The sequence below is a fragment of the Zootoca vivipara genome, chromosome 4, assembly GCF_965207765.1.
Source record: "Zootoca vivipara chromosome 4, rZooViv2.hap1.1, whole genome shotgun sequence".
NCBI lineage: Eukaryota > Metazoa > Chordata > Lepidosauria > Squamata > Lacertidae > Zootoca > Zootoca vivipara.
Window position 1 is genome coordinate 68,056,191 of NC_142587.1, and position 26,048 is coordinate 68,082,238.

The 26,048-nt window shown below is 41.1% G+C and overlaps 2 protein-coding genes and 1 long non-coding RNA gene across 18 annotated transcripts in view; 2 read left to right on the top strand and 1 right to left on the bottom strand.

The window, feature by feature from the left end:
• The window catches only part of BBX (BBX high mobility group box domain containing), a 126,693-nt gene extending 126,419 nt beyond the window's left edge, over positions 1-274 (bottom strand). For 14 of the 15 annotated variants that reach the window (XM_035116512.3, XM_088668116.1, XM_035116507.3 and 11 more), the window contains exon 1: positions 83-262. The gene's annotated coding sequence lies outside the window, so the exon portion shown is untranslated. Of the gene's footprint in view, positions 1-82 lie in introns of all 15 variants that reach the window. The other variant, XM_088668092.1, reaches the window with a different exon arrangement.
• CD47 (CD47 molecule) overlaps positions 1-26,048 on the top strand; it is a 636,578-nt gene that overhangs the window by 252,961 nt on the left and 357,569 nt on the right. The window lies entirely within an intron of this gene.
• LOC148685985 (uncharacterized) overlaps positions 1-26,048 on the top strand; it is a 49,175-nt gene that overhangs the window by 153 nt on the left and 22,974 nt on the right. The window lies entirely within an intron of this gene.

The following is a 26,048-nucleotide window of genomic DNA, read 5'->3' on the forward strand; positions in this document are numbered from 1 at the left end:
AAAGGGAAGTGTTGGGAAAAGGGAGCCCTTTCCTCCTGGCTCGGGGTGGAGAGAGGGAGGGGAGGCTGCTGGCTGCACTTACCTCCGACTGTGTGCCCGTGTGTGTGTGTGTGTGTGTGTGTGTGTGTGTGTGTGTGTGAATGAGTGTCTGTTGAGTGTTGGCGGCCGTGGCCAGTCAGTGTTTCTTTATGTGAAAGTGAGGAGAGAGAGAGGAGCAGCTCTCAAGCAGAGCCCACACTGTACACTGTTTCCCCCACATATACAGTACATTGCAAAGCCGGGGAGAAGACCGAAAACATTCGTTTTCTATATAAGGCAGCCTGCCATTGGCTCGCGGGGCTGAGGGGCAGGTTGGCCAGCCATACAGCTCGCCTGTTACACCCGAAGAGAAACGCACGCAACCACACACTCACTCCCTTCTCTCTCCCTCACATGCACACACTGGCGAGCGCGTGCACAAACTCACACGCCCGCAGAAAAAATATTATCGCGTATTTGTTTTTAAAACAACAACAACAACAACCCGGCGTTTCGGGACCTGTAGGCAGCTTTTTCTTTTCTTGGTCAGGTGGAGGGAGGGCAGGTAGAAGGGAAAAGCAAAGTAACGAGGGGAGGGGGAGCAGCCGCGCCGGTGCATAGAAAAGAAGAAAAAACATGCCCGAAACTGGTGTCCATTAACTGACATGGGAGGTTTCCTGTGGTCATAAACTCCCAACTCCGCTGGGCGCCGAAGTGGGGCGCTTGCTCGCCCGGTGTGTAGAGCCCCGCGGAAAAGCAGGGCTTTGTGTGACGATTTGCCAAGGGGAGCTGGCAGACAGTTGCCACGGGGCAGGATTTCAGTGGCTGGTGGTGATCTGGCTGTTTAGCTGGGCTGATCCCACGGAGAGGCCAAGAATACCTCACAGAGAAGAAGTTCGCAGCGCCCGGCGGAAAAAAATGCCTCTCCAGGGGCGCTGCCCAACTGAGAGATCAATACTTATAGCTACTGTACACAAAATCTGCCCAGTGACTAGGTCTGGGGGGGACGGTGCGAGATACAGTACTGATTTTACTGGCTGATCATCTCCCAAAATCTCTCGTCAGTCAACAACAACAGCGCAGCAGCACGAATCTAGGGAGGGCTGGTGATCCACAACAGGGACCTAAAATAGTATTGACTTCATATTGAGATGCTCTCTTTAAATTATTACTTGGGTGGATGGATGGCTTTAATAAAACAGCAAAGGGGTCTTGTGGCACTTTAAAGACTCAACCTCCTTATGGCTTAAGCTTTTGTGGACTAGAGTATAGATCATCTTGCGGTAGCTGCTTCCATGTATCATGCTGAATACGTATGTCACGAAAGCTTATACCATAATAAATTAGTCAATCTTTAAAGTGCTACAAGACTATTATTTTTTACTGCAACAGACTAACGAGGCTACCCCTCTGGAAATTGTAAGAAAACATTACAACCGCTCAATAGTGACAGTATGGCCTGTGGCTACATGTCTGTTCCCTGAGAAGTTTTAAAGTTCTGTTAAACTGTCTTGTCTGCAGGAATGGCATGGATGCATGCTTGAACAACATGTTTGTTTTATGCATTACATGTGTATACCTTGGCATCGCAAGTGCAGTTAACAGTATGCATGCATTAATGTATGCCTCCAACAAGGATTAATCTCTCACTTCTTTTTTAAAATAAAATTAGTGCCAATATCATATGGTGTGGTTCACTCGTTTGATGGGAGAAAGTCCTGTGGCATCCGTATTTCTGCATTTTATGCTTAAGTGTTCAATATGATATGTAGAAACAACAACTGGCCAGGTTTCTGTAAAGTTTTCACAGTCTTGTACATTACATGGTAACATAATAATAAATAAACAACAATTTATAACTGAAGCAGCTTCTCAATCAGTTTTCTAAATCACGTTTTCAGGCCCTATCCAATGACTACTCTTATGTTTTAAAAATTGTATGACCTCTGCATAGTAATATCCCCATATCTGATGCTATTCACACATAGAAAGGTAGACACCAACAGAAGACCTAGGAATAGAAAGACTCCAGATCAGCTCCAAAGTTCACAGGTTTTCTTTGGAAATACATGCCTGTTTATTGGTTCTTCCATTTTAGTTTCCCATACATACAAGTACATAGTAATCCAAAGAGAGAGAGAGGTGAGATGTAGTCTCTTTTCCTATTAAAAGTTGTTTCTGTAATTGAAAGACAGATATTAGAAGTTACAGAAAGCATGAAAGGCCCCACAATCCTCTTTTCTAACAGTACTCTTTAATATGGGAGGTAAATCTGTGATGGGAGTATATATAACTGTTTCCATGTAAGAATATGAAGAACTTAGTTCTGTCCTCCTACCTAGACAGTGAAAATGCACTATGACTTTTCACTTTTAAACTGTCACATTCCCTCCCCCCCCTTCCCCCCTTTTATATCTATATAACAATAAGGACCAGAGAGAGGTAGAGGAAGAATAGATTATAAGTAAGACTAGCTGATTACAGCTGATAAGCAACCATTTTGACAAAGATATATAACACAACTGTTTTGATTTAAAAGCACTTTGGGAGCAAGGAGTGCTTTTTGGCTAGTTAGGTAGCGATGGGGTGGTCGTATGCTTACTAGTGGCAATTAACAAATAATAAATAACTGAAAACTGATACACATGTAGCAAGTTCTCCTGAGCATAGTGATGAAAAGTTTATAGTGCAATCCTATACATGTCTACTCAGAAGTAAGCCCTATTTAGTTCAATGAGGCTTTCAGGTAACTGGGTATAGGCTAGAGCCGAGTATGCTATCCAATATCACTTATCTGAGAGTAAGCCTCATGGAACACAGTGAGATTGACTTAAGTAAACAGGCATAAAATTGTTTGCATGTTAAATTTATCTGTGTTAGGAGCAGGCCAGAAAGAAAATGGCCAGCCTAGATCCACATATTTGATTCACACTTATGCAGAGCCATGATCATGGCAAACTCTTATGTGTGTAGGCAGCTTCCAAGGAGTGCACACCTTTGCTAGACAAAATCTAGACAAAATCCAAAGAGTCCTAAGGTGCCTCAAAACCTCACAAGTGCACTCCAGTCTGCAGAAGCTTAAGCTGTATATAAACTGACTGCCTTATGGCTCTTGATCAAGGACTTACGGCAGTAGTGTAAGTTCGCATAGCTGCCAAGTTTTCCCTTTTCTCGCGAGGAAGCCTATTCAGCATAAGGGAAAATCCCTTAAAATAAGGGATAACTTGGCAGCTATGGTAAGTTCGATATGTTGGAAAGTGAACTATTTTTTAACTCAGTGGTTTGTCTGCAGTGTTCTAACAGTTTAAACGAATTTGCACTAACTTACTTGCTCTGCAACTTGCAAAAGTGTGTTTTGTATGTGTACACATAAATAGTGTGGCACTAGTATTCTGCTCCCTCCCCCCTTCATCCTCCCCTCTCCAAGTTGTTTAGTTGTATCATCCTACTGCATCATTGTTTTTAAGATGCTTATATTTTACCAAAATATCCAACAATGCTCTAAAAGGCACTAATGAGATAACTGTAATACTTGGTTCTTGATGTTCAGAAAAATTAAATCAAAATATGTGAGAACCTGCATTTTGAAAATCAAGCTTTGTCATGTTGAACACATGGAATTAGTGACATTCCAAAATTGTTGATTACCTGTGAAAATCTCAGTGATAGTTCTTAGCATTGAAGACATCCATATTTAATAAATTATCTTATTTACATCTTTTAAAACTTTTATTGTTTATTAAAACATGGTTTATAACAAGTCTGTGGAACAAGCTGAAAGCAGTAATTGGGATTCTGAAATCTATTGGATTGCTTCAGGAACTGTATATGGTTTGAATGAGGGTGAGGGAGTAGGAATCTAATTGCCCCCCCTTTTTTTGTTTATTCAGTCAGATGCATATGCAGCAAAGCAAACTGTAGATGTATTTCAGCATTTTGCTAAGTTCAAGTAAAATTGATTTTCCATTAATTGTCTTCATGGATGGTATTCCACATCTTGTTAAAAATAGGTGAGCTTTGACTCATTAGAGGCACCTGTCTTTGGACGGAATCAGGGCCCCAAATTTGACTCAAACTCTTGTACTATATGAGGAATGGTGAGGCATAAATGCAAGTTAGTTTCTGTAATGCTAATCAATAGACATATCTGAAACAAGACACTGTTTCACATGCTCTGACATTTCTCAGAGAAAAACAGTGCATTTGTCTAGCATTGGAGAAACAAGTTCATAATATGATAGTGAGCAAGCGAAATAAATGAGCCATCTCTATGCCCGGCCAAATAATTTCTGAAACATTAACTTCAGACATTTCTCTAGAATTCAGAAAGCACATTTGTACCTCTTGATGTCATAATTTTAGAATATACACAGCTGCCTTATTCTGAACAGACCAATGATCCATCTAGCCCAGTCATATCAACTTTGACTAGCCATTGATCCCCTAGGCTTCAGGCAAAAGTCTTTGGCAGACCTGTTGTATAGGATCCTTTAATCACAGGTGCTAGAGACTGAAAATGGAATTTTCAGTTGAAAACTGGTAACTTATAGTGAGATACATTACATATCAGTCACACAATATTATAATTTTGATAATTGGGAAGATTCTGTAAACATTAGAAATATGGTTAAATTCAAATTCAGTTTCTTAAGACATTCAGTTATGATAGTCGAATTAGTACAGTGGGAAGGTAAAATTATTATTTTTAAAAAAACAAGTATTTTGCTGTTAAGAACACCCTCACACCAGGGTCACCTGAATCAGATAAGAAAAGATCCAAATGATCTCACTCAGCAGTTTCAAATTTGTTGAACAGAACTGGATACAAGTTGGAATCATGTGGGACCTCATAGCATAAAAGCCATGGGACTCTAAGTCTCTGAGCATATGATGTCAAAACAGCCACTGGATGGGAGAGGAACCATCACAACACAGTGTCCCCAGTTCCCAAGCCTGTCTTTCCAAAAGCATGCCACAGCCAGTGGTATCAAAAGCCTCCAAGAGGTCCAGGAGAATCTTTGAAAGTCACCCCAAAATGTGACCAAGTCATTTTATGTGCAGAAGCCAACCATGAAACCAGATTAAAATGAGTCCAGATAATCAGTCTAATCCAATCGTGTGGGGGGTTGTGCAGTAACCATCTGCTCAAGTTCCTTGACCAGGGAAGTGATATTTGCAACCAGCCCAAAGTGATTGCAATCTTTGGGTTCCAGAGGGTTTCTAAAAAGCTGTCTCTCACAGAAGGAGACACTATTAACATCCTGGTCTCAGCCAATCATTTCTACTAGAAGTAAACAAGCATGAAGGAAAGGCATCAAGACAAAGGGTAGGCTGCACTCCACCAAGCATCCTTAGGTCACTACAACTAAGTTTTGTTTTTTTAAAGGAGGACTAGGGTGGGCCCTGGACATATTCATCAACTGAACAAAGTTAGTAGTGTCTAGAGACTCTAGACTGAGGTGGATGCAAATTATTTTATCATCCAAGTGTTTACCAAAGTAGTCATAACAATGCATAAAAAGTTCCCTTATATCATTTTTTTTCCAGACTAGGTTGCAAAAGGCTGCAAGCTGCCTAGAAAACCTCTGCTGGATAGCACTGCCTCGACTTGATGGTGGCGGCAAAATATTGTTTGTTCACTGCTATCACCAGTGTAGAGCAGGCTCATAAGTTAGGCTCATAAGAGTTTCCTGCCATCTTATTTTAAAATAGTGAGTAAACAGGTTCTGCTAAATGGTACTTCAAAATGAGTGCTAACAGTGTCCCAAATCCTACAGAGCACCAGTAATAGCATCAGGAAAGTCAGAATTATCTGATTCCATATGCCTTTAAGGGTAGCCCATTAATAGAGCTGCCAAACTGGCAGAACAAAATAATTGCTTAAGTTTAAGAATCACATGAAAATGATCCGACTATGACAAGGGGTGTGTGTGTCAAAGAAAAGTCCCTAATAATAATACCCCGCTCATTGGGCCAGGGTTCCCCAGACACTCTGGGCGGCTCCCAACAGAATATTAAAAACACGATAAAACATCAAACATTAAAAACTTCCCTAAACACCGCCATCACCATGTACTGTCTAATCAGGAAGATGAAATCAGCAGCGTAACTTGCAACGTGTCAATGACATTCTGAAACACCCCCATGGTTTGCCATGTCAGCAATAAATACCTGAGCTGTACCAGACAAAGCATCCATGACATAAATGTTTTGAGAACACTTGACATATCGTGAATATTAGAGAGCACACCAATCAGGAACTTTGTACTCTCTCTTACACAACTGCTCAACATCAGGAAACTCCTAACTCCATCGAGACATAACTAAGTCCATTGCCAACTAGTGACTAAACCATATACATTATAACCACAATCTAATGAGTTGGAGCAAACAAGGCTACCATGGCAGAAATGTTTAATGGGTGCTTGAAGATTTTAGTCTTTTGTGAATTCCCATAGAAAACGACCTCTCTGAATTATGTGTGGCTTGACACTTTGCTATCCAACGGTTTTTGCACTTCGCCAAATGTTGTAGTGCACTTCTAGGCTTTTTAATGTGTAGTTTAAGAGAAAATGCTAATTTAAATTCCATTTTTGGGGGGGGGGAATGCTAGCTTAAATACAGTAATATCAAAATTGTATTTCTGAAATATTTCTGAAATTCACAAACTACCACAAAAATGGAATAAAAAAATACTACAACTATCCTGTGAATTGATCTCAATCCCCCTTTAAAACCATCACCAAATCTTGCAACAGAAAATTCCATTTTTTATTTACAGTATGTATTCATGTGGAGAAGTATTGGGGGAAAGGTCTGTTTGACCTAAATCTCCTGCAAATCATTGTTGTAAGAAAGGGAGAAGATGTAGTCATGGCTTCTTTTTCAGCCGAAACTTAGTACCGGCACCTCTCAGGTGGGCACCATTGCTGTTATAAGAGAACAAGGGAGACATTCAGGAAAATAGCACAGAATGTAGTTCTGTCCACTTTCTACATATTATGCATAGATTTAAGAGTAGGGACAGGTGCAGGTTGATCACAGTAGCAAAAAGGGCAACTGCTCACAGAAATTGCTATACCAGGCTTCCTCAAACTCAGCCCTCCAGATGTTTTGAGACTACAATTCCCACCATCCCTGACCACTGGTCCTGCTAGCTAGGGATCATGGGAGTTGTAGGCCAAAAACATCTGGAGGGCCAAGTTTGAGGAAGCCTGTGCTATACTATCCTTATATAAATAGCTGCTTATGCATTTTTCAGGTGGGCCTGTGTGTGACCAGGTGGAGAAAATTAAGGTTATCTGGGTATAACATGGCAAAAAATGGAACACTCTAGGAATTACTGTGGAGATAGGCTACATGAGTTTGTAATATGAGATAGTACATATGTTGAAGAAAAGGTAAGCACCTGTTAGGAGATTCATTCCCCGTCTGCAGTCATAGGGTTATTGTGTATCACATGACTGTATGTCTTTTCATTCCACAGAGTGGATGTGACGTAGACAGGATGTTTGTCTTACTGTTGTTCCAGCTCTCTGCTACCATGTCAGTAGTATTTAAGTCGTCCTGGGGGCCAGTGGCTAAACTGGCCCCACAGGCCAAATATGTGATTGCTCTCACAAATGTGTAGAACAACACACACAAGTCAGTAAAAGCAGGGATGCTGCTCTCATTGATGACATATTGTCTGTTTCTGCCTTGACACACCCTCAGTTGCACAGCAGCTGTATCTGGCAATATTTTTTTTTATTAAAAAAGTCAACAACAATAGAGTGATGCAGAATATTTCAATAGTGACGATAGACAGCGTAAGAAAGATCTGTCTCTGCATTCTGTATCATTTTCTTTGTACTACTCATATTCATAGCTACCAAGTTATCCCTTTTTCTAAGGGATTTTCCCTTATGCTGAATAGGCTTCCTCGCGAGAAAAGGGAAAACTTGGCAGCTATGCTCATATTTGCAGCAGTAAAATTTAGCAAGTGTATTTCAATGTGATAAGTGTAAAAATGTGTTTTCAGGACCCACCCTATCCCCGAGCCTGTAATTTCTTTTAACTGTTTCAATGGGTAATAATTTCAATTTCAACCTTGGCCAAGCTGAAGAGAAAGCAAGATTCTGACTTAGCCAGGGCTGTCCATATCTTTCTATCTGAAGAGGAGAGCATTCTGGGTAGAATCTGTGACCCAACTAATTTAACACACTAATATTTTTCACAAAAAAATAGGAATAAATCTACATAGACTCATAGAATCATAAAATTGTAGAGTTGGAAGGGACTACAAGGGCCATTCAGTCCAGCCCCCTGCAATGCAGGAATCTTTTGCCCAACGTGGATGACATCACGTTGGGGAAAGTCTGAGTTATACCATAACATTTGTTAAATGAGCCTAGGTGCCAGCCCATTATTTCAAACTCCAGTTTAAGATAATAGGGGACAAACCTAAAGCATTATAATCCATATATGTGTTTCTATATAATTTCTTCATCAAGTTATGCACAAGCACATACTTAGATAGATGCTACACCTATTAATTATTATAACTACATACCTATAGCTATTAAATGTGAAATAGGTAAAGTAGGAAGATACTATTGTAGTGGAAGACTGTATCCCACTCACTGCCTCCCCCCCCCCAACCCCTTGTCCTTAACAGCATCATCATTTTTCTATAACATCAATTTCCTTCAGAAACAAACAGGATTCTTTTCTTAAACAAACAAACAAACTCAGAAATTGAAGCTTATTAAATTCATTGAGGCGTTTAAGAGATGCTTCATTATTCCACCCCTTTCTCACATTGCCCGGGGCAGAGGTGACCATTGGTGCCTCTGCAGTACCATGATCTTTCAGGGTAGTGCTGCATGCTTTACGGTGAGAGATGTGAAACATTAGCCATCCAGCTGCTGCCTGAGCCTGCAGGCCTTATATATGAGCTGCTACCATGGCCAGCTACATTAAAGGCCATTGTGTGCTTAGAGAAGGGAGACTGCGAGACTGCCAGAGGAGTGCACCTTTTATTTGTGTACAGTACTATGCTTTCTCTCCCAGTTGCATGGCATATCCACAGTCTTGCTTATTTTCTCAACATGTAACATTTTCCTCTGCCCCCAACTCAGTAGAGGAGTTACAGTGTCTTTAAAGCTTAGAATATATATATTTTTGCCTGGAGCCCACATACACAGATCCTAGAAGACACGTGTTAATATATTTTGTTTTAATGGCCTACATATACTCCCATTAAGCTAGATCCGTATTTTGTTATGAAATGTAATGATTCTTCGACTTTGTCGAAATAGGTTCCCCCAAAATGATGTAATACAGAATAGTGATTTTCACTCTTTTGCTAATACTCTATCCTGGGGTAAGCCCGTCATTCAGTCAATTAGCCACTTTGATGTGGTTTTAGGTGCAAAAGATAGTACAAAGTAGCTACGGCTAAATCTGACTATTTCCAATATGTATCTAGTGTAATCTTATCCTAATTCAATTCAGTTCTGTTTTCCCACTAATCTGCCAGTCTTTTTTAAAAAAAAAATTAAAAAAACATTTTAAAGTACAATTTGAATTGTTGTTTTATCTCAGAACACATATTTCTCTCAAAATGTAGATAGAAATGCTTATTTTATCTCTAAGCACATCTTAATGTGTATTTATATCAATGTAATATTTCAGTACGACTTTTGATAGATAAAACTGCCAAGAACTGCATCACAGCTTCAGAGAAATGGCAAAGCTGGTGCTTCAAACCACACAATAGTGCAAGACCTGCAGATTTCATGTAAGAATTTCCCTAAGTTACATTTATTAAGCATCCCTATTACAAAATGCCCTTTTTTTGTTAGATGCACAGTGTTGTAAGGCCTCTTACAAATCTCTGACGCATGTGGAATGAATACACCATCAAGTCTACAACGTTCAGAAATTGTGCCTCAGACTTACAATAATCTAAAGGAATTGTGACTCAGGCCCCCATAGCCTGGTATAGGTTCAAAGTGTAAACTAAGCTAGGACAGGTTGAGTCATAACATTTGCATGCATCCGGAGCGTTCAGAAGACCGGTGTCCCTGCCCCTAAAGTGCTCCTCCAACACAATTCCTTTTGTCAGATTAACAATATAAACAGGGCCAGACCAATACATTGTGGCACCTCAGGCAAACTACACAACGGTGTCCTCCCTGCCAGGGAAGAGGGGGTGAGTGAATATCTCATGGGTGGGCCAGGCCTGACTATAAAATACCTCAGTCCAGTAGTAACTATTGCTCAGTGGCATAGCGTGAGTGGGGCTGCAGGGGCAATTGCTCTGGGCACAAAAATCTTAGAGGTGCCAAAATTCAAAAGGAAACGAGAGTAGTAATAAAAAAAAGAAGAAGAGTGCGTCCTCACACAGAACATTTCTCAATATTTGTGTGGGCAGACTGAGGAGCAGATTTGGGCAACAAAATCTGTTGCTAGAGCACCCTCTGCACGGACTTTAGAAAGCTACCTGCTCCCAGCCATTAAGAAGGTCTGAAAGATAAACCTCTTGCATCTGGCATATTCATGACTGATGTTTTACAACTGGAATTCTGCTTCGTTATTGCTGTGAAAAGTGTTTTAATTGACTGAGTATTTTTACTAGCTGATCTCTTTGGTGGAGGAGGGAAGGGCGAGATTTGTTAATTTTATGGTATCTGTGTTGTCCATTATAATTTAATTTTTTTTTGTAAATTGGCTTGGACAAGCATTGCCTAAAACGGCAACCTAGAAGTACTTTAAATAATTAAATTGTTGTTTTGAAAACATTGCTTTCTTTTTGTGTGTGTAAAAGAGCATGGACACTAACTAAACAGTTCTGCTAGCATAAGGAGTTTTAGCTGTGCACTGGAACTTCCCCACTTTCTCCTCTTCTTTTAAAAGACAGATTTCAGGTTTTTCTGGCCTACAGTAAAAACAACGGGCTTTTTAGCTTAGCATGAATGCTTGCACAAGCTTTGATCCTGCACCAATAGCTCAGCATCCAGGATAGCGTGGGGTATCCTTGCTGCTGGTATTCAGAACTTCTTTTCTAGAAGCAGTACTGGATGAGTATGGCTATCCTGAAATTACACACTGGCCTATACAGCAAGAAAATTAAAAGGGAAATTTTAAATTTCAAGCAAAGTTTGCGAAAATTGCAGGGGAGTGAGGTTTGTTTTGGTTTAAAATCAAATGTAACCACAGAGCAGATTTTACCCAGTGGGAGAAGACATTCTCAGCAACCCTTGCTACTTTTTACACTTCACAAAATAGTGCAAGCTGGGAAGTGCAGGTCTGCTGTGCATCAGTAGTCCAATCGGTGCCTGTGAGACACAACCTCATAGCACGTACCCTGTTTCTCATATTTTAAGGCATCCCCATAAAATAAGCCATAGCAGGATTTTTAAGCATTCAAGGAATATAAGCCATACCCCGAAAATAAGACATAGTGATAGGAGCAGCAGCAATGCCGGCCGCGGCAGGAGGAGGAGGAAAAAAATAAGACATCCCTTGAAAATAAGCCATAGTGTGTTTTTTTGAGGAAAAAATAAATATAAGACATGTCTTATAATATGAATTTGAAACAGCAATATATAGACTAACTGGTGGAAGATGGAGACAGATTGGCTAAGGCAATGCCTATCAAGCATCTCTTATCTCATTCTAATACTACTGTCATTCTACATCTATAGCACAGGGGGCAAAGCAGATTTCTCTGAACGACCACTCTTACTGGGAAGACCCGTAAGATACTGCTACTATCCTCCCTAACCACAGCTGCCTCGTTTTGAGTTCAGGCACTCCCGCTTGCCTCTCTGTAGTCTCTCCATGTGTCTGCTATACAACATACACAAAAATATCAGCCCCAAAATGCACTCACCGGACACAGAAACATTCTGATGGGATAATACACCAACATTCTTATCAAATTTATGAACGGTTTAATAGTGCTTCACATGATGCTGGGTTGGTTGATGGATGGATGCTTATTTGAATGGTCCTGTCCATGTGGGGTGGGGTGGGGATGATTAAGGATACCGTTACGGTAGATCTAGTGTTCTGTGTGATGGAGCCAAGGAGCGAGAGAATGCCTTTGGGTAAACTTTGCAGCACAGCCGTTTTATATTACACCACATCCAGGGATTTCTCTGTTAATCATGTTGTTGCTCATTAAAACTTGATTTGATTTGTGGGCTTTAAACATTATTCCTTGTGAGAAAACTCTTGCTGACTTGCCCTTCTATTTTGTTTCTGTTGAGTCATCCCATGCAGACATTGGAACAGAGGACCCTTCATGTCTAAGAGAAAGCAAGTCAAAAAAGAGCAGTCAGTATTTGCTCTGCCGCCTATTGCCTCCTTCTTCCTTTGCCCCTCTCTTCTCATTGTCTCGTCAATTTTCAAAATGCCTGAATCCTTATTTCTCCTTTAACTATGGATGCTACTGCATACCTTGTTTTTACCAAGTCTTAAGTCCAAACTAGATGTGACACATATAGTTGTATGTACCTTTCTACCGACTTCTCCCTTTTTAAAACCGAAAACATCCTATGTCAAAAACAGTAGAGCAGAGAAAGAGGTAGGTGAGAATAATCAGAAGGCCTAACCTTCTGATTAGTTTTTCTCTAGCTTGGCAAGGGTATTGCGAGCAGGGAAACAGCCCAAGGAGAAAGGGTTAAGTTCCTTCTGTCCCCACTGCTCCTTTGCTCAAAGATGAAGCCTGCTGAGTGCTGCTTTTTATTTTATTTTTATTTTCTAGTAAAAAAAACATTTAGGAGAAAGAAATATACCATACATGCCTAGTTATGTCTTTACTTCAGGCTCAATGCTAGTTATGTGGTGCATGCTCTAGTTATCTCCCGCTTGGACTCAGGCCCTTGCAGAGCCAGGCAGCCCGGGCCAAGTAGATAATGTGGCCCCCCCTTTTCCCCCCGGGGACAAATAATTTTATTTCAAGGCTTGAACCGTATCTGCATATAAAGACAAAACGGAAAATATAGATCAGGGGTCCATAGACTATGGCCCAGGGGCCACATACAGCCCCCGAGGCTCTTTTATGCGGCCCCCGGGGACCCCTGCCGCCCGCTCTTACCGGCGCAGTGCGGTGGCCGACTTCCGACCCGGAAAAGCGACGGAAATAGCTTGCGCGCACACGCAAGTGTCATTTCCGGTGTACTTCCGGATCGGAGGAGGCTTCTGCACATGCGCACAAACTATTTCCGGTGCTTTCCAGGTCGGGAGTGTACCAGAAATAGCGTTCGCACATGCGCATAGGCACGCACAGCAGTGCGCTCCCGCCCCCCCACCCTCCGGCCCACCACGCAATCAGCGCGGTGGGCATCCGGCCCAAAGCCAGGTAAGTTTGGGGACCCCTGATATAGATATACAACAGTGCTTTTTAGGTCCTCTGCGCTTGGTGGCCTTGCGAGGAAGAGGATGGGGGACGAGGAGGACCGGAAGAAGCCGTGAGTGCTGCAGATGGTACGGGCAGATGGGACAGATAAAAACTGTTTTATGTTTGTGCTCCACAATGAGGACCACACCCTTGGCAACTCCCTTGAACATGATCACGAAAAACCCTGAACTATATACAGTGGAACCTCGGTTTATGAACACCTCGGTTTATGAATTTTCGGTTTATGAACACAGTGGACCCATCTGGAACGGATTAATTCATTTTCCATTACTTTCAATGGGAAAGTTCGCTTCAGTTTATGAACGCTTCAGTTTATGAACAGACTTCTGGAACCAATTACACACATGCTTCAGTTTATGAACGCTTCAGTTTAAGTACTCCGCGGACCCGTCTGGAACGGATTAATCCACTTTCCATTACTTTCAATGGGAAAGTTCGCTTCAGTTTATGAACGCTTCAGCTTAAGTACTCTGCGGACCGTCTGGAACGGATTAATCCACTTTCCATTACTTTCAATGGAAAAGTTCGCTTCAGTTTATGAACGCTTCAGTTTATGAACAGACTTCCGGAAACAATTGTGTTCATAAACCGAGGTACCACTGTACAGTGGTACCTCGACTTACGAACGACTTGACAACCAAATATTTCGATTTATGAATAGGGCAAACGGCTGCGCACTTATGATTTTTTCGACATCTGAATGGAAACTGTGGCAGTTTTAGATAGGGTTTTTTTGACTTACGAATTTTTAGATGGGGTTGCTTCCAATGCATTCCTATGGGAAATCGTGTTTCCAATGGTGCTTTTCGACTTATGAATGTTTCGACCTACGAAGGTGCCTTCGGAACAGATTAATTTCATAAGTCGAGGCACCACTGTAGATATAGTTCTGTGGATATAGCATCACCCATCCTTCTGAAAGAAAAATAAACCTCCACATCCAGACCAAAAGAGGCCTACCGGCTGTTGATATGTTCCAGAAGGGGCTGGAGAATCTCATGGGTGTTTGCCAGCACATACTCAGCAAATTTGAGGCAAGTGTGGAAGAGTGCAATGCCAAGAAGGATGTGACTATGGAGGAAGCATAATCTTGAGTTCCAATCTGCTGTTCAGTCCTGGCCACAGAACTTAGTCTGCTTTGGTTGTCCTGATGGATGGCCTTTGCAGAGTGTGGGATGGGGAGTGTGACCTTGCGCCTGCTTCTTGTTATCTCATTGGCATTTGATGCCGTTAACCATGGTACCCTCTTGGACAGGCTCCAGCAAATGTGAATTGGGGGCAGCGGTTCCAACCCCATCTTCAGGACAAGTGATATTGGGAGGGTGCCTTTTGAACTGGAAGCTGCAGTAATTGCAGAATGCTGCAACATCACAATCAAGAGGTGGGGATGGGGTGGGGTTGTGAAAGAAAGGGTCTTGTTTTTTATGGACTAAATGACACCCCCCCCCAAATAAACATTGGATGATGGAATAAAAAAACACTGCTTTTTAAAAAATACATAGGGAAAAGGATTGTTTTAAGTATTTGCATTTAAAAATGCTTTCCTAGCTTTCTTTTATGCGAATTCTTGAATTACACAGGAAAAAATCTAGCAACTTCCCCTTATCGTGGTTTTTGTTTATCATTGCTAAACCATTTAGGCATTCTTGAGCCATTGTTGATCGAAAGAAAGACTTAATCCGTTTTAATATATTGAAACTTCTCTCATTGGAGGCCACTGTAGCTGGTAATGATAGGAAAATGCGTAATGCAATTAGAAGGTTTGGGGGGGAATTCAAGTTTAGTATTTAATCGGCAATTTCTTTCGGTGACGGAGAAATAAGTTTGAAATTTGTATCTGGGGGGGGGAGGGAAATTTGTCCCTCAGACATTATGGGGGGCCGGACTATGTTTTTTTTGGGGGGGGGGGTTGAATGAATTCCTATGCCCCACAAATAACGCAGAGATGCATTTTAAATAAAACCACATGTGTACTCTCATATATATATATATATATACACCAGGCAGGCCCCACAGACTGCGGAGGCTCCGCGGTGGGCCTGTAGGCCCGTGATCAGCCTCCGAAGCCTTGCAGCCTCCCAGAGGCAAGCCCCAACCTCCCCCAGGCCGGTGGAGGCTCAGTGATTGGCCTCCAAGGCCTTCACAACTGCCCGGAGCCAGCCCCCGGCATCCTCAGGATGCCCAGCAGGTCGCATCCCAGCCCCAGAATTAGGTAAGAAACACTTACCTAACGAAGACCAAGAGCAGTATAGCTGCTAAGAAAACAAAGATGAGCTTGGGCCGAAAAGCCCTTCACCAACCTTTGCCCCACCCCCAGTTATAGAAAGATGGGTGGCAACCAGCCAGGTAAGCCCACCTATCCTGTGGGGGGGGGGACTGGAAATTTTTGGGATTCCGCAAGGGAATTTGGGATTTGTTTACATGAGTCTGCCTTGTGCCTTTGTCTCTGGGGTTCAGGAGCTAATCAAGAAAGGAAGCTGCGGTACAGTAGGCTGAGATAAGACAAGTGAGCCTGACCGAGGCCCCCTTTGGAATTGGAGGCCCGGGCCAAATGGCCCATATGGCCCACCCTCTGTTTGGGCCTGCTTGGACTACTGCAATGCGCGCTACGTGGGGCTACCTTTGAAGGTGACCCGGAAACTACAACTATTCCAGAATGCGGCAGCTAGACTGGTGACTGGGAGCTGCCGCTGAGACCACATAACACCGGTCTTGGCTCCCAGTACATTTTCGAAGTGTTGGTGCTGACTTTAAAGCCCTAAATGGCCTCGGTCCAGTATACCTGAAGGAGCGTCTCCACCCCCATCGTTCTGCCTGGACCCTGAGGTCCAGTACCGAGGGGCTTCTGGTGGTTCCCTCGTTGCGAGAAGCAAAGTTGCAGGGAACCAGGCAGAGGGCCTTCTCGGTGGTGGCGCCCACCCTGTGGAACGCCCTCCCATCAGATGTCAAAGAGAAAAAACAGCTACCAGATCTTTAGAAGACACCTGAAGGCAGCCCTGTTTAGGGAGGCTTTTAATGTTTAATAGATTATTTTATTTCATTTTTCTGTTCGAAGCCGCCCAGAGTGGCTGGGGAAACCAAGCCATATGAGCAGGGTGTAAATAATAAATGATGATGATGATGATGATGTTTAAGCAGAAAAACTTAAATATTGCCCTCCTCCCTCCTTAAGCATAACAAACCCTTATTAAAATTTATAATATTAACTTGCAACATGCTTAGGATTAGGGAGAATGTAAGAAGCACCCTGCTGAATTTGACAGTGACCAACCCAATGCCTTAGCGGAATTGTGCAAACAGGATACCATGGTCAATGGTACTAGAAGCCACTGAAAGATCAAGAAGCACTATCACACTCCCTCTGTCCTGCTCTTAAGACAGATCATCTGACAGCTGACGACAGAAGGCTGATTTAATCCTCAAACCATACCTGAACCTAGGCTGAAATGGATCCAGATAATTCTGTACCCACCAGGAATTCCTACAACTGCTCCCCACCACTTTTTCCACTTCCTTACCCCCAAAAGGGCATATTCACAACCAGATGTCAATAGTTATAAACAAGGGTTCGGGAACCTCAAAATGATGCTCAATTCCCATCATCCCCGCTGCGTGGCAATGATAGGAAATGGATTCCAGCAACATCTGGACATACTACCTACCACCTGTTGAAGGGCAAGATGCACAACTCCATTGTGTAGAGATGCATTCACCACACCCTGGACCCACCTGTTCATACCTTCCCCACCAGAATGGCTTTCACCAGCCAGGATGGACAGGGGTCAAGAGAAGTTGGGATTGCATCACTGCAAGCCTCCCGCCCACATCATTGTGTGACTTGCACCCACCGTGCATAATTTTACAAACTTGTATAAACTCCTGTTGTTGTTTTTCTAAACAAAAAATCTGAAACACTGTGGGAAATATTACAATAAAGTACTAACAATTCTTTTCACGTCAATTCTATAATGCAGCAAACAAGCTATCACTCTGCTTTGGAACATGTTTTTAAAAGAAAAGCCTGACTAGCATTTCAGATACCTTTTAATTGCATAACTTTCTAAAGAAATGCTGAAGTAACTGATGTTATACTAGCCTGATGACTTGTTTCTTCTGTTGTATTTTACTCCAAGAAAACCCATTTATCCTAAATAGAACCCAATAAGGCAGACATGTACAAAATATTTTAATGTACAAAATATTTTTCCTAATGTGATCCCATTGAGATCCCAATATGAAATTGTGCAGGTAGATCAATGCAATTTTTATTTAAAAATATTATTAATTTTAATCACTTTTTATCATTTTAATTTTTGTAACTTAAATTTAAAATTTAAAGTAAGTCCATCATGTGACATATCATATTAAAGTCCATGAAGTTCTGAAGAGATTGGTGTTTTTAGTTTTGTCTTCTCTCAATGCTGGAGTGACCTTTTAAAGATTTTTGTGTAGTCCGACAAGGCCAAAATATTTTTTTTGAAATTTCAAACCATCATAATTAAAAATGGGATGTGGTAAAAAGCTAACATTTTGATCATTCAACAAGTGTACAAAATATTAAGAAAACTGGATGACATTGTTCCCTAATATCCACCATTTGTTTATTGGTTTCTTACTGCCAGTTCAGATCTTATAAGTGTATTTATGAAATTAGGGTTTTTTACCCCTTGGTTCCCCAGTTTATACCAATTCAATCCCATTCTGTTCATCCAGTTTCAGGAGAACCTTCTGGACCTCTTTGTAGTCTTCTTGGGATTTGACCATCCTGAATAATTTGGGGCCACTACACACCTTAATGATGGAATTTTGATGGCAATAAAATAGTGAAGCCTTGCTTGAAGGCTTATAGTATAAGTTATTTTTGCTTGAGTCCAACAAAAAATTGAATAGAAACAACAAACACTACTATATATTCCTGCTAACAACTAGCTGTCAACATTATATTGAGTGTATTTATTCAGTAATCAGTGTATTTAAGAAGTTAGACCATTCACCATATGTATAATATGGGCTTTTCAATCAGAGTAGACTTATGTAAAATTATATTCTGTGTAGATAGCAATTGAGTATGCAAAAAAATGCATAAATTATACTGGGGTTAATGGGATTCACAGTACAGTGCAATCCTATAGATGTTGACTTAGAAGTAAGCTGCACTGACTTCAATTGCACTTACTGCCCGGAAACTTTAGAGTTTCATTTTAAACTTTGCATAAATGTGTGCCAAATTATAGTCACTATGTTACAGTAACAAAGATCAATAGATAAAAACCAATTACCTTTTTAACCATTCATTATCTAAATACTCTATTCAACAGGTTCTATAGAATATGACTTCTAATAAAGTGTATGGAGTGGAATCATGGTGAGAATTTAGAGAACATATTGAGCACTCAATCTTACAGAAGCCATGCTTCTGAATTTTGAAACTGGCTGTTAGAGATACTAACACCAGCATTTTAAAAGATTTTCCACAATAAATGTCCAGCTTTTAAGTGGGAATATGCTGAGGTAAAGTCAATTGGCTCTTGGGCTACAGAGCCACTGCAAGGTGTTTGGCTACCTGAAGGGGGGGATCAAAATCCTTTTGTATGGTAAATATACAACTATGCAGTTTATGTTCAAGTAAATGTAATCCTGTGAAGTGCAGCCTCCTAAAAGATATTTGGAGACAGTGGCATAGCGTGGGTTGCCAGCACCAGGGCCATGTGGAAAGGATGGGGAGGGAAACGGACAGATTACACATGTGCATTCAACTGCCTATCAGCATCCACAGCATCCAGGAGAGTGCAGCCACAGAGATAAGAAAAGAAGAATCATTCTGTTATCTGGAGAGATCACTTCCTAGTTTGCATGGAGAATCCATTTTCAACAGAGCCCAACAACAGAAGCATGCATCTATATTGAGGCATATTTAAAATTTGTGTCCCTAACAATTTTGCGCCATGAGTATCCAACCCTGTGTCCCCCTATGGTATGCCACTGCCTGGAGGTCAAAGCCTTTTGATTTGGAGGAGCTGCCAGAATTGAAGATCGGAAATGGTGTGTGTGTGTGTGTGTGTGTGTGTGTGTGTGTGTGTAGATTATAAAGAGAAAATAGTGGAGGGAGGGAAATGGTAACCATCTACCCTCCCAAAGCATTTATTCAGCAACAATTCCACAACCATGGAGTGACAGACTGAAGCCTAGGGCTGCACTCCAGCCCAGGATTGTGTAAGCAGAAGCAGATCTGAGAGACAAATCTCTCACCTAAAGATAAATAATTTATTGGACTCAATCTCGTCCATTTTTTTAAAAAGTTTAGAACCTTAACTTACATATTTTGATTTTAAAATTTTGATTTAATATTTGTGTTCCACTTTTTCAACCACAAATGTTAAGCTCAATGCCATTAAAAATTAACAAACATTGCAATCACTATAATATCAAAAACACAGCAGCATATAAATAAAGCAATAATACAGTAATAACAACAGTTATTACAACTCAGTACAAACTCCTTATGATTCAAAATATCAGAAATAGCTGCTGAGCACTATCCCTGTGCCAGTTGGCAATCCAGTCAGATGGGCGGAAAACAAATAAGTTGTTGTTGTTGTTGTTTTCTTCTCTGGGGAAGGGCTTCTTTACCCAGTGTAGCAGCAGCAGCACATTCCCAGAGGTAGGAATATCTTTCATACTATTTCATCTCAACTTCTATTTCACCCTCAAAGAGAAAATTCAATTACTATACTTGTTTTCAGAGGGGGTGGGACAACAGCTTCCACCAATGACCCACCTTGTCTGCAGTGCCTTTTCTCCATGTGGGGTATTGTAGAAGAGAACTCCTTCCCACAATCCCTTAGGAGGTGTGCTGTGGTCTCTCTCTCTCTCTCTCTCTCTCTCTCTCTCTCTCTCTCTCTCTCTCTCTCTCTCTCTCTCTCTCTCTCTCTCTCATAGATGTCACAAGCCCTAGGAGAAGAGCCACAGAACAAGATCTCTTTAGATGTTGGCCTTCAGGTCTGGCACATCTGCCAAGGCCTGAGCTTTTAAAGTCACCTGGAGAGAAGAAGAACAGGTAGCCTCAGGCAGCTTAACAGACTCCAGGTGAAAACACACAGGTTCAGACTCCCAGCAAAGTCATCCCCCCAAATATATTAATCTGAACTGTTCCTTTTACTTCCTCCCCTTTTTTGCTTCCCAGGTTAAATAAATCCTACTTACTGTTTTCTACATTTTACTAAGTTGCCTTCTAGTTTCCCCCTTTCAGGAGACATGGGTCTGAAGCAGGGCATACCATGGCTGTTTTTACACTCTCATTTACTATGCACTCATTGTGTTTCCAGTGCTGGGTTTTTAATCTCTGTTCCCACAGCAAAATGTGTATGTCTCCTGCACTTTGGAGTCCTTAATCCACCTCTAATAAAGGTGTTAACACCCCTTTGCATGGGGTAAAGACATCTCCCCTGGTGGATACACAAACAGAAACAAATGGAAGCTGAGCTGATGTGAACAACTGGGTGGGAAAGAGCTGTGAACTTCATTGGACTTCAAGGCAGTAATGTGAACATACCCTATATTCAGGCTATAGCATTTTCCATCCTCATCCATCTTGGTACAGTAATGAGGTAGGTGGGGAAGCAAAAAGTCAGGTCTCATAGTTGCCTGTACAAAGGGTTGTTGGTAGAGAACAGGAGCGGTCAAAGTCATTTTGCTGCCTGAGCTAAAGGACAAGTTGGTGCATTCCCCATTCCGTGCACTAACTCTGACTAGACAGGCAGTTGAATCTTACTACAACACTGATGGAATTGAGTCCTCCATCACACTCTAGGGCAGCAAGCCGGACCAGGAGCTGCAGGACAGACCACATGCCACACATTTCTAGCCACTTCCTGCCCCTCAGATTTTGCTGCCTGAAGCAGCTGCATCATTCTGCCTCATGGAAGGGCCACTCCGGTAGAAAAAAATCCTTAAGACGTCAAGAGACTGGCCTCCTTGACTGTTCAGGAAGCAGCCACTGACTGCTGAAGGTGGTTAATCAAGGTACATTTCCTTGTAAGTGTTGTGAAATAATAAGGGGTATCAACAGATGTGTTGTTAGATCCTTAACTTGGCACAGGGGTGCCAACAGGTGTGTGCAAAAAAGGACCTTCTCACTATGAATCAATTTTTGTCTCTTAAAAGTAGCCTAGGTTACAATACTGTACTCACTTACCTGGAAGTAAATCTCATTAAACAAAAAAGTCTTACTTCTGAGTAGGCATATATACTATTGTACTGTAAATTGATTATACAATAAATCCTGTGGGTGATCCTGTTTTACTCAGTATAGGTCCATTAAAGATAATGAACATGACAAAGTTAGGTCCAGTCATTTTAATAGGTCTACTCTGAGTAAAACCTAGCTGAATACCACTTTAATAAGTACTGTACCTGGACACGAGGTCCTGCCTAGCAGAGGGTGTGCCTGAGCCTCTTTGCAAAGTTTTCATATTTTGCATTCCCCCTACTGTTTTTTTTGCCAGTGGCAATAAATAGCCAGTCTGCAAAAAAAAAAAAAAATAGACCATGGAGGCAGAAGGCAGAAAGAAAAGTGCTGTTCCTTAGGAATACAAGAATTCCTGGTGTCTGAACAATTTATTTGTCAGTCACAGCTCTGACTTCACTAATTTGCTGAAAGCACAGGAAGGTGGGAGTAGCCAGGTTATCTTATCTCACAGAAATCTCTTGGACTTGCCTGCATGTTTTGATTTGTAACTAGAAGTCCATTCAACTTGCTTTTCTTCTTCTTCAATGAAAGCTACGAGTCTGGTGCTTCTGCTGTCTGTGGGCTAAGTACCTCTTTATTCCCTATACCCACCTCACTGACCATGAGGAACAGATCCATGACATATATTTGCATAAAACATGGATATGCTAATTTATTTTCTAAAAGCAAATTTGAGTCAACTTTCAGAGGAATAGTTCTTTTTTAAGTTAAAGAAAAATGGGGAAGGGGGCAATGTCAAGGTCTTAGATCTCCTAGATCACCCTCAAACAATGATCCTGTGTACAGTGGTACCTCGGGTTACAGACGCTTCAGGTTTTAGATGCTTCAGGTTACAGACTCCGCTAACCCAGAAATACTACCTCGGGTTAAGAACTTTGCTTCAGGATGAGAATAGAAATTGTGCGGTGGCAGCACACCGGCAGCGGGTGACCCCATTAGCTAAAGCGGTACCTCAGGTTAAGAACAGTTTCAGGTTAAGAACGGACCTCCGGAACGAATTAAGTTCTTAACCCGAGGTACCACTGTACAAATCTAAACAAAGCAAACTAAATAAACTTATAATTTGCTGCCTTTTAATGGAGCTCCAAAGCTGCTATCTCAGATGGCTTCCTCACTTTTTCCACATTCAGGAAACCATAACTTAATAAGCTGAAATATGAACAAGCCTTTTGTAAACTATTATTAATTAGAGTCTTCCTGGTTTTCTCCACTACTGCAAGCTTCAGAATGTCTGCTGTGATATCCCCATTTCACCTCCTGCTTAATGTGGGCATATTTTAGGATGCACTTTGCTTTACACTGGATATCAAATAAGTGTGCTAAGTCTCACTGTCACCTCAAGCTAACTAGAGATGCCAGCCAAACTTGTTAATCCAGATATGAGTTATGGAGAGTCATAATGCTCATCTCAAAGAAGAGGCAAGCATTACAAGTCTTGAATATTTCTGTGACTCAAATTAAAATACTTTTTTAAAATATTATTATTATTATTGTTATTATTATTATTATTATTATTATTTCAACTGCCACATTCAATATTCAGTGCTGGATTCAACTACCTGGTTCCATTAGAAGAATCCAGTGCAAGCACTCCGACTAGGGCTGCAAATTTCCGCTCCTCCCCGCTGCATGCCCCCCAAATTCACTTTGGGGGATTGCAAGAACCTGCAGAACAGTAGATGGGGAAAAGAAAAAAGAGATTGTTCCATTGGGCAAGCAGAAACGCTTGAGCTGATGGAACCATCTCCTTAGTTCTACGTCAAAAGCTATCCTCAGCTTTGAATGTAAGTTCAGCTACTTCCTGGTTTAGGAGGGAAGAAGCTTGGATTTCCTCCCTCCTTCCCCCAGTCATCACCCAGCTGCAAACCCAACTGAGAGTGGGCCCTAGACAGTGTTTCCCAACCTTTGGTCTCCAGCTGTTTTCGGACTACAGTTCCCATCATCCTTGACCACTGGTCTTGCTAGCTAGGGATGATGGGAGCTGTAGTCCAAAAACAGCTGGATACCCAAGGTTGGGAAACACTAGCCCTAGAAGATGGCCAACACTCTCCTGTGGATGAGCATTGTAAGGAAATCAGCAAGTGTAGATAAATTGACAATCTGAGCTTCTCATTGCTTAAACTAAAGAAACTTCAGCAGGGTTCCCGTAACAGTTTGAAAAGCATTTGGTTAAATTAACAAATTACAGGAAAAGAAAGACAAGAAAGAAAAATAAATGAGGTAGAGGGAAATAAAATGAGAGGCTCGGTATCATATCTTCTTTCAGCACAACCACTTCTCTGTTTCATCCTTTTGAGCCTATTGCTACATTTGGCCGTCAGTGGCTGCTACGCAAAAACAGTCACTGAAGTCAATGTAATCTGAGTATCAAACACAAGGCCACTAGGAAAATTAAAAAAAAAAAAACAAGACAGTGAAATGGCGTTGGCACACCAAAAACATGTGAAAAGGTTACATCTGAATGTATTTAATAACTAAAAAGACACAGTGAGATCTGTAGGATTGAAAACAAATACAATACCAAAAAATGGGGTGAAGTGAGGGGTTTGTCACAATGAGGGGTTAGCACAAGAACCTGCTGAAAAAGGCAGAACACACAAACATCAAGGTAGAGTTAAGTCATCTTAAACAGTCGATAAAACTGTCCTTGACACCTTGCATGTAGGCAGAGACTGCCTCCCACCAATGTTAAGCATATCAAATCATGACATTTATTTATGCATAACATTTATAACCTCTTATTTTTCATGCAACTGGATTGCAAAGTGGCTTATGATTAAAACAACAAAAACCATATATCCATAAAGTTACATGAATAAAGACATCAGAAGTATTAAATGAGAGACGACATTAAGAATCACAACGATCTCTTCTTGCTCATTCTGCTTTAGTTCAATGAACTATCTGAAAGCTTTCTAAAGGCCCCAGGAAACAGGCCTTTAATGCCAAGGCCAGGGTGGATTAAGCCATAACTGCAAGCCAATTTGAGAGAATCCATTGAAAGTGCAGGATACAAATTAAATGCATAAATAAATTTTGGGCCCAAGATTTTAAAAATGGCCATGTTTTGAACTAACAGCACAATAGACCAACTGCACAACTCCCTAAGTGCGTATCAGGTTGCAGCCGATAGATCATGGCTGATTGTAAGATAGTGGCAACGTATGTTGTATTATTACTAACCTCTTCCCATTCTAATCTCCCCATATCTTTTCAGTTTGGGCATTCACCCATCATCTTTAGTATAATATTTTACAAAAGCGAGCGTCTGCACCGCACTGTTATATAAATATATAACGAGGTACAGGCATCTCATGCATCAGAAATGTTTAAACCAGCACTCCTGACAGCACACCACCACAGGGAAGCGATGGATCATTGACAATGCCCGATACATATTGAAAAGCATCTCATGCCTTCCTTATCTAAAATGTCACCCTTCCCAATTCACAGCATAACCTTCATGTAATGTGACCCCGTCAACATGGCCAGTTCCTGACAAACTGGACAATGGCAATGATTTAACTATAATCCCTCTGGGAAAGTGTGTTATCTATTCCATCCACTTTCTCTTGCCATCTTTTCCAGCACTCACCTCTGTCTGTTGGTTAGTGGGGCATGGGAAAGGAACTAACTTTGTTAAGGGCTAGCAGCCCTTTGCTTCACTGCCACTGTGGTTGTTACCTGACCTGGTTTATGTTTTATGTTTCTCATTTCGAGTGTGCCATGGTTGAGAGATTGATTATATTTTATTGCACAGGAGCAATTTTTCCTAACATCTATAAATATTTCTTAACATTTATAAATATATATTCTATTATAATATAATTATAATATATAATTATATATATTCTATTATTATTCTATTATAATAAACATATTATAATATTATAATATTATAAATAAACATATATATATATATATATATATTTTCTACAGAAAACACACACACACACACAAGTGGGATCTCTTTTTTTAAAAAATATATTTTTATTAATTTTTCCAATTAAAACCAATTATATCACATTCATTATTTCAAATTATACACATATATATCAATCAAACCGAATGTTATGCCAAATCATCTAAAAAAATTTTTGGGGGGTTCCCATGCTTCAAGAAATTGGGGATTCCTCGCAACCGTCCACTGCCGTCTTTTTTCTAAAGTTCAAATCGTCTCTCCGAGTCCATAATAATCCAGATCCTTCCCTTACAGTCACATAGATGTTTTCCTCTTTCAACCGATTATTTCCCAGCTGCTGAGATAAATGTCAAACAAAGTTTCACAAATGTTCTTTCTCCTGTGTGAGTTAATCAGTCCAGCCTCCCCATAAATCTTCTTGGTCTGGAGCGTCCCTATTGCGTCGACTC